Here is a 10,097-nt window from a genome sequence, read left to right on the forward strand (position 1 = left end):
TCTGGAGCAAGCCATTCATGATCAGATAGTTGAGGATGATTTTAGATTTGATCAGATGATCGATAACCCTGATGTGCATGATCGGACAGCTCTGGTGCCAGCCGATCACGATCGGACAGCCACAGATGGTTCTAGGAATGATTAAGATCCTGTATTCCTACTGAAATAATATTTTTGAAATTTTGGAGCTTATATAGCTGATAAGTGATATATTTTTATATTTATTATAGATATTTTTGATAATTTATGATGCTAACATCTTCTTAAAAATCTTAATTTCATGAATTTACTGAATTTTTTTAAAAAATAAATAATTTTGAAAAAAAATATGAAATTATATATATTTATAAAAAATAGATATTAATTTAATTAAGTAATTTAAGCACCAAAATGAAGAAAAATTTTTGAAGAATTTAATGCATATTTTTTTCCAATTTTTTAGATAAAAATCAGAGCAAAAATAGAGCTAAAATATCCTAAAAAAATAAAAAAAATAGCCTTCGGTGTATGATGGACCGACCGCTCGGTCCACAAAGCCAGGACGCGGTCCATAGAAAACTTCACGCAGTCCACAGACGTGGTTCACAGTGAGAGAAAGATCTTGGGCACGATCCAACGGCTGAGAGTTAATCCGACTTAGATCCAACGACAGCTATTCATTATCGATTTATAAGAGGACTCTTTTGCGTGATCCGACGGCCCAGAAACAATCCATCACGTGATCCAACGACTGTTATCACTCCTGACTTTGAATAGAACTCTTTTGTGCGATTCAACGGCCCAGAACCAATCCCAGGCATGATCAGACGGCTGTGGTTCGATCCGACTTTGATAAGGATTAAAACAGCTGATTTTTTATCAGATTTGAGCTGTCCAAGCTCCATCCGACGGCTAGGAATATTCCTAAGAAGATTAATATGATTTCTAAGAATTTTAGGATTCTTTTTTCTACTAAAAAATTATAAAAAATTTATCTTTAAATAGGAGGTCCGAGAATAAGCTTTGTGAGTAAAAAAATTGAATAGAAAGTATAAAAAAATAAAAAAAAAATTAAATAGCTTTAGAGACCCAAGAAAAAAAAAGAGAGAAGTCGGTTCACTCTACGGAGTACGATGAAAGATGGAGAGATCATCAACCATCTTTCTGACGAGGCTTGACTGATTAACTACAGATCCTTGTTACAGTTTTATTTTTATTTTATTTTATTATTTTTTTTAAATTTTTGTACTTGAATTTCAATTTTAATTAATACAAAATTTATTTTTCTGTATTTTAAATTTTTATCTTTTATTTTTTGCATGTAGATGTTAGGATCTAATTAGTAGATCTTAGTATGAATTTATTTTTATACCTTTTAAATTTTTGTTATTTATTTTTATTGTAAGTAGATGCTAGGATCTAGTTAGTAGATCTTAGTATTCGATTTATTTTTCGTACTTTTAATTTTTGTTTCTGACTTAAATTACTTTCTTCAAAATTTTATTTTTTTATAAAATCAAAGATTTCAAATCAAAATTTTATCTTCTCTGTAGATTCGATCCGACTCACTACTTTCTACATGTTTTTAATTTTTATTGAAGTCAAAATTTGATTGATAATCATGGTGTCCTAACGACAGCATCGCGACCCTATCAAATTTTTGGCATCGTTGTCGAGGAAGGCATCAATTTTAATGTTTGATTTCTTTGGTTTTTTTGTGACTATTGCTTACTAACTTTTTTTTATCTTTTTATAAAAAAAAATTCAAAAATTTTAAAAAAAAGGGGAGATAGAAAGCTTCCAAGTTGGTGAGATCAATCATAACCCTAGCCTTAACTACTTTTTTTAGTATTAATTACTATTTTTTTTAATTAACCAAAAATTCATCCACATAAACCTAATAAAAATTGCATGACAAGAGTAGAAACTTAATTTGTAGGAGCATTCATCATTGTAGATTTATTTTTGGTGATCGTTGGAGACAAGATAAGCTTTTAAATTTTATTAGTTTTATGCATCTAATTTAGTTGCATAGAACCCCTTATTTGAAATTGGTTGTGCATATTCATCTCAAATCAATTTAAAGATAACATCCATAATAAAATAAGGTGGAGATTTCATCACCCTCTCTTGGCCCAAAAACAACCAACCAGCATCCCACATTAACCCTAGCCTAACTAAAATCTAGTAGACATTGGCCCCTAGTATTAATCGATTTAGTTCTGAGTATTGTGGTCAAGTCAAGTGCAAAGTAAATCCGGACTCACTCCTGAAACTGATGTCTAAGGCTAGAGGTTACAAAGGCTCTGTCTAAGTAGACTCGTAGTTATTTAATTGGTTCTGTTAGCTTATCTGACCAATTCAATTGGTGTCTAAGGCAAGCAATGGGGGGACCCCCACGATCCCACCTCTTACCTGGCTAGTTAAAGGATGTGAGAACAAACCTAATTTGTATTTAAGCTAAGCTACTCTACATCGAACTATTAGGTCTAAGAAACCCATAGGTGTCTAGGTTTAATTGTTTGCTAACTTGATTGTAATTAATACTAAACCATAACTTATTCTTCCCACCTTACATATCTAGGTCTAGGGCTCTTGTTTCTTTCTTCTCTCTTTTCTTTCTTAAAAAAAAATGAAATAAAAATAAAACTTGAATCATACATTAGGGTTTGCACTGGTATATGCAAGGTAAAAGATCTCTTTATCCTGACCTAGTTGAACCCAATCCTGAGATTGAATGGTTGATTCATATTAAACCTGAAAATCAGATGGCTAGAGATCCTAGAGAACCACCTAGGCAGATGAAGAAATATTTTATTCCTTCCACCTATAACCCATCGACTTGTATCCACTTATCTGATATCCCTGCAAGCCACTATGAGATCAAATCGACCACAATCCAGATGCTTCTATCTTTTTATGGGAATACTAATGAAGATCCTTACAAGCATCTGGATGAGTTCTTAAAAATTTATTCCACGATGAAAATTCAAAATTTTATTGATGATGCACTTAGATTGATCTTATTCTCCTTCTCACTTAAAGACAAAGCCAAGTACTGGCTTGGCACAATAGGGAGACCAATCCAAACTTGGGTTGAAATGCAGCACGAGTTTCTTAAGAAATTCTATCCCATAGGTCGAGCCAACACCATGAGGTGAGCCATCACTGGATTTGCTCAGCTTCCAGGAGAACAAATTCATGAATCATGGGAGAGACTTAAGGAACTTCTTAGAAAATGTCCACACCATGGTCTATCTAAGTGGCAAATTTTTCAAGCTTTTTATGAGGATTTAGGTGACCAATATAGACAGATGGTAAATGCATCTTGTGGGGGTGCATTCATGAGTAAAAGTGAGGATGAAGCCTACACTTTATTTGAAACTTTGAGTAAAAATTCAATCAATCATGCTTCATTATCCTCCTATGAAAGATCAATCCCTCACCAAAAGCGGATAAAAATTTTTGAGATCAAGCAAACAGACTTTAGTCCTAAGGCTGATCTAAATCTAATAGCCCAAAGATTAGATAAAGTCGACCTTCTTGTCCAGAAATTTGATCAGTTCCTAGCATTAGGTTAACAATCTCCTGTACAATACACACCACTACCTAATTATCAGGAGATTTATTCTTTCTATGCTAGTCCGGCCCATCATGTGAGTGAATGTCCCACTGCTGCACAATTTTCACCTTTCATTCAAGAACAAGTTCAAGTTGCTTAAGGTTACTCTAGTCCTATTAATGATTCATTCTTAAACACATAACCAAGGCTGGAGGAACTATCTTAATTTTTTTTGAAGATCCCAACAGACTCAGGCTTAGACCCAAATTTTTTCTTTACAAAACTTTCAGAGTAGGCCTCTGTACTAAAATTATGCCTACAATAGAGGTCAGCCCAGTCAATCTATCCAACCACCATATCAAAATCAGCCACCATACCCACCTCCTCATCAGACTAATCTAGCTGATGATAGATTAAACCAACTACAACAAATGATTAAGACCCAACAATAATCTATCTCTAGGCTAGAAGCACAAATAGGATAATTAGCTGAGTCTACCATGAGGAGAGAATCAGGTCAACTCCCAAGCCAACTAGTACCAAATCCTAGGAAGAACCCATCCACTCATCAACCACCTGGACCTAGTCATCAATTCAATATCCCACTTAAGAATCCTCAATTTAAAATTGATATAGTAATCTCTGAGCTTACAAGAGATAAAATTCTTAAGGACTCATACCAAGATCAGGTGAGTGAGGCTAGTACTGATGCTAGCCGAAATATAAATTTGAAAGAATATGTTAGTATTGAGACTAATCCGATAGAAGAACCTGAGATCAAAATTGATACTGAGAAGATAGCAGATGAGTTACCTGAGATATATTCATCAAAAGTTTCATTTGTTTCAGCTTTAGAAATCGGTTCTTCTTCTTTAGAATCACCATCCCCTCCAAAATTGAAATTGCCTTTGATCACATCTGAATATGTATGCTTAAAATTAAGTGACACCCTTCCAATATCCATTGCGTCAAACTCAACTCCTAACCTAAAAATTCAATTCATGAGCATTTTAGAAGAACAAATAGAAAAAATTCTCGATAAACAAGGGTCTGTAAATGGGTTTGTGAACTATCTTTCTAAAATTAAGAATGGAGATGTGAACTACTTTCTAAAGATTGATAATAAAATATTAAAATTTATTATAGACCATCTTCCTGAGATTGATAATTTAAAATCATTAGAATTTGTCAATCCAATATTCGACACGGGATAGATGAGAGAATCAACATGGTCTAGCTGAAGACAGTAAACTTAGCGCTTCCTAAGAGGTAATCCAGTTTTTAACTTTTAGTTTTGTGCTTTTTGCTATCTTTTATATTTTTTTTAGGATAATCGAGTCTTGCTTTGTATCTTTTGTAGGGATCTGAAAATAATTTTGACTAAGTTGGGGGGAGAATTAGTTTTGAAAAGACTTATGGATCAGGTGATATCTCTCCTTTTCTTTCTCTTTATATGCACCGTTCAGTTTTTCTACTCCATTGAGGATAATGTTGAGTTGGGGGGGGAGAATAATTTTTTTTTTTAAGTCCTCAACTAAGTTAGTATTTAGTATTTAAGCATCTGATTATACTTAAGAATCAAGTTAAACTAAGTATTTTTTTAAAAAAATTGATGTACAGATCAGAGAGTTTATGAGATATTGAGAAATTAAGTATTAAGAAAACTTAATAAAGAGTTAAGTTTAGAACTTAAATAGTTTTCTTTGAGTATTTCTAAATTTTTCTATCAGCATCAAAGAAGAGTTTACTTCTTATGGGCTTGTGTAAAGTAACTATACGTTTCTTCATATATTCAAAAAAAAAAAAATTTCAAGTACTTCATGCTGAGTAACCGGGCCTCTTTGCCTAAGCAAGTATTGAGTTTCACATCAAAAGGTATGAAGGACAAAGAAGCTTTGTTGTAAAACTAGTTTTAACTCGTAGCCTGTTTGATTCGAGCAAGTAGATTTGAGGGGTATTTTATACCTAGTGCCCTAAAGCCATCTGATTTGGGAGTCTTTGACTGAAAACTCATTACATAGGTCAAACAGAAAGTTTAAGGGGTTAAGACACTCAATAGTAGTACAACATTTAAAAAAAAAAAAATCAATCAAAAAATGAAGGATGAAAGTAACAATATACTTGTCCATATGAAGGTGAATGATTTGAAGATAAAGGTAGGGATAATTTGAAAAAATTCAAAAAAAATTTAGTATTCTTAGTTTAACTCTTATATTGACTAGTATTAATATCCCAATGACATACCTCATTCACACTCTACTAAATATCAATGGTCCTTTTGAAAATTATTTGGTGAAATTCAAAACTTTAAGTTAAACGGTACTTAATTCTAAATTCTTTCTTTACTCGAGGATGAGCAAAGTTCAAATTGAGGAGTGTAATAAGTGATATATTTTTATATTTATTGGAGGTATTTTTGGTAATTTATGGTGCTAGCATCTTCTTAAAAACTCTAATTTCATGAATTTATTGAATTTTTTTAAAAAATAAGTGATTTAAAAAAAATTATGAAATTAGATATATTTATAAAAAATAGATATTAATTTAATTAAGTAATTTAAGCATCAAAATGAAAAAAAAAAATTTGAAAAATTTAATGCATATTTTTTTTTAATTTTTCATGTGAAAATCAGAGCAAAAATAGAGCTAAAATATCCTAAAAAATAAAGAAAATAGCCTTCGGTGTATGGTGGACCAGCCACTCGGTCCACAGAGCTAGGGCGCAGTCCACAGAAAACTTCATGCAGTCTATAGGCGTGGTTCACAACGAAAGAAAGATCCTGGGTGCGATCCAATGGATGAGATTCAATCCAACTTAGATCCAATGGTAGCTGTTCATTGTCGGTTTATAAGAGGACTCTTTTGCGCGATCCGATGGTCTAGAAGCAATCCATCACGCGATTCAATAGCTATTATCACTCCTAACTTTGAATAGAACTCTTTTGCATGATCCGACGGCCCAGAACCAATCTTAGGCACGATTAGATAGCTATGGTTCGATCCGACTTTGATAAGGATTAAAACTGCTGATTTTTTATCAGATCTGAGCTGTCCAAGCTCCATCCGATGGCTAAAAGTATTTCTAAAGAGATTAATATGATTTCTAAAAATTTTAGGACTCTTTTTCTTATTAAAAAATTATAAAAAAATTATCTATAAATAAGGACTCCGAGAATAACCTTTGTGAGTAGAAAAATTGAGTAGAAAGTATAGAAAAAAATAAAAAAAAATTAAATAACTTTAGGGACCCAAAAAAAAGAAGGAGAGAAGTCGATTCGCTCTACAGAATACGACGGAAGACAAAGAGGTCATCAACCATCTTTCCGACGAAGCTTGACTGATCAACTTCAGATCTTTGTTACAATTTTATTTTTATTTTATTTTATTATTCTTTTTAAATTTTTTATACTTGAATTTCAATTTTAATTAATGTAAAATTTATTTTTCTGTACTTTAAATTCCTGTCTTTTATTTTTTACACGTAGATGCTAGGATCTAATTAGTAGATCTTAGTATTAATTTATTTTTATATTTTTTAAATTTTTATTATTTATTTTTATTGCAAGTAGATGCTAGGATCTAGTTAGTAGATCTTAGCATCCGATTTATTTTTTATACTTTTAATTTTTATTTTCTGACTTAAATTACTTTCTCTAAAATTTTATTTTTTTTATAAAATTAAAGATTTCAAATTAAAATCCTGTCTTCTCTATGGATTCGATCCAACTCACTACTTTCTACATGTTTTTAAATTTTATTGAAGTCAAAATTTGATTGATAATCATGGTGTCCTAACGACAGCATCGCGACCCTATCAATAGCTCCGATTGATGAGCTATTTATTATGTTGGAAAGTTGATGACATTTTAGAGGTGCAAGAAGGCTTCAAGAGAAGTTTCAGAGAACTTTTATAAGGGTTTTGAGATTTTTTTGTTGAGAAACTCTTGTACAAGGATTGCATGGTAAGTTTCTTTTATATTTATTTTATTTTATTCTCTCATAGTGAAGCTTGCACGCTTTATGAAGGTAGGCTTGAGATCGATTTATGTATTTGTATTATATTTTTATTTTATTTTATTTTTTCTTACTACATCGTGTGGTATCGGATCTTGCACAATAGTATCGAACTTAACTCCTAACCCAAAAACTCAATTCATGAGTATTTTAAAGAACAAATAGGAAAATTTCTCAACAAACAAGGGTCTGTGAATGAGTTTGTAAATTATCTTTTTAATATTGAAAAGATGAAACTGACTAAGAACGGGATTGTAAAATACCTTCTGAAGATTGGTAAAAAAATGTTAAAGTTTATTATAGTCCATCTTCCTGAGATTGAAAATCCAAAATTATTGAAATTTTTTAATTTAATATTTGACACGGGATAGGTGAAAGAATCTGCATTGGTCCGGCTGAAGATGATAAACTTAACACTTTCTGAGAGGCAACCCAGCTTTTGCTTTTTGATATCTTTTGTATTTTGTTTAAGTTAATCGAGTCTTGCTTAGTATCTTTTGTAAGAATTTAATGATAATATTGGCCAAGTGGGGGGAGAATCAATTTTGAAAAGGCTTCTAGGTCAGATAACATCTCTTTTTTTCTTTCTCTTTATATGCACTCTTTATTTTTCTTACTCCATTGAGGACAATGTCAATTAAACTGAAAAGTATAATAATAATAATAATAATAATAATAATAATAATAATAATAATAATAATAAAATATTTTAAGTCCTTGAATAAGTTAGTATTTAGCATTTAAGCACCTGATTATACTTAAGAATCGAGTTAAATTAAGTATTTTTAAAAGAAAATTAATATACAGATCAGAGAGTTTATGAGATATCGAGGGATCAAGTATTAAAAAAATCCAATAAAGAGTTAAGTTTAGAACTTCAACAATTTTTCTTGGGTATTTCTAAATTTTTCTATCAATATTAAAGAAAAGTTTACTTCCTATAGGCTTGTGTAGGGTAACTATATGTTACTTAAAAAAAATTTTTCAAGTACTTCATGCTAAGTAACCAGGTCTCTTTGCCTAAACAAGCATTGAATTTCATGTCAAAAGGTACGAAGGATAAAAAAACTCTAGTTAAAGCTAGTTTTAACTCATAGTCTGTTTGATTCGAGCAAGTAAGTCTGAATAATATTCTATACCTAATGCCCTAAAATCATCTGGTTTGTGAGTCATTGGCTAAAAACTCGCTATATGGGTCAAACAGAAAGTTTAAGGGGTTAAGACACTCAATAGCGATACAATGTTAAAGAAATATTTAAAAAAATAAATAAATGAAGGACCGAAGTAACAATATACTTACTCATATAAAGGTTAACGATTTGGAGTAAAGATAGGGGTAATTTAAAAAAAATTAAAAAAAATTTATTATTCTTGACTTAACTCTCACATTGATTAATATTAATATCCTAAGGACATACCTCACTCACGCTCTACTAAACATTAATAGCTTTTTTAAAAATTATCTGGTGAAATTTGAAACTTTAAGTTAAAAGGTATTTAACTCTAAATCTTTTTTTTACTCGAGAACGAGCAAAGTTCAAATTGGGGGTATGATCAGAGCATCAAATGTAATATAAAAAATATTAAAATTCTTGATATTTAAACTATATTATTTTATATTTAATATTTTTTATATTTTTTTTAAAAAAAATTAATTATAAAAAATTAATCATAAATCAATAAATAATGATCTTTCAATATGTACATATAAAATTTATATTTAAATTTAAATCTTTCATATGTATGATGCATAATAATTTTGGTGCCTGATACAAATTTAATGGATAAAAAAAAGAGAGAAAAAAAAAGCTTGCGGCTTGAAGCTGCGGCTCAGTAAGTGGAAACACGGAATTAAATGGGTAGATCCATAACAGAGAGGTTGTTGACTTGTCGTGAATAGGAGAATTTTGTGGGACCCATATGATTAAAAATAGAGAAAAGGTTTGCTGGAGCTTCACGTGGAGCCATGGGAGTTTGAAGCAAAGTGGACGCTTGCATGTCACGCGGCACGGCTTGCGTGATCACTTCCACACATTTCACAGAGGCCTGGGCGAGTGGGTTTGCAAGTGGGTTTGGCACGGTACTGGTTGATGCAAAGAAGTGGGTTCAAGCGGTGTAGGACTTATGGGGCGATGCAGAGAGGCCAGCAAATGCAGATTTCACACAGAAAAGAGAGATGGGTTTTCGCCTGATACGTAGACCTGTAGTGCGATGCAATGCGAAACAGGGAGTGGCTTCACGTGGCCTATTGTACGATCATAAAAGCAAAAGAATTTGAGAAGGAAAAGAACATCGAAATCAATGAAACTCAACCTCTCAGACCCCACGTGACGTCCTGTAGTCCCACATCAACAGATCAAAAGGATTTTTCACCTCCTAAAACCTATAAAAAGGACCTCAGATTATAAAAAAAAATAGCATCCAAATAAAAAATATATATAGAGAAAAAGAGTAGTGAACATAGCTTTGAGTTACGAAGAAGATTTCTAAAAAAGAAGTGCTTAGAACCTGAGTTTTATTCCTATGTCATCTCCGTATCTAC

At 31.6% G+C, this 10,097-nt stretch overlaps 1 non-coding gene across 1 annotated transcript; it reads right to left on the bottom strand.

The window, feature by feature from the left end:
• Positions 1-3,126: 3,126 nt before the first annotated feature.
• LOC140851389 (small nucleolar RNA R71) lies at positions 3,127-3,235 on the bottom strand. The gene has a single exon (XR_012134142.1). It is a non-coding gene; the product is annotated as a small nucleolar RNA R71 (small nucleolar RNA).
• Positions 3,236-10,097: the final 6,862 nt, after the last annotated feature.

Source organism: Elaeis guineensis, chromosome 8 (genome assembly GCF_000442705.2).
Source record: "Elaeis guineensis isolate ETL-2024a chromosome 8, EG11, whole genome shotgun sequence".
Classification (NCBI taxonomy): domain Eukaryota; kingdom Viridiplantae; phylum Streptophyta; class Magnoliopsida; order Arecales; family Arecaceae; genus Elaeis; species Elaeis guineensis.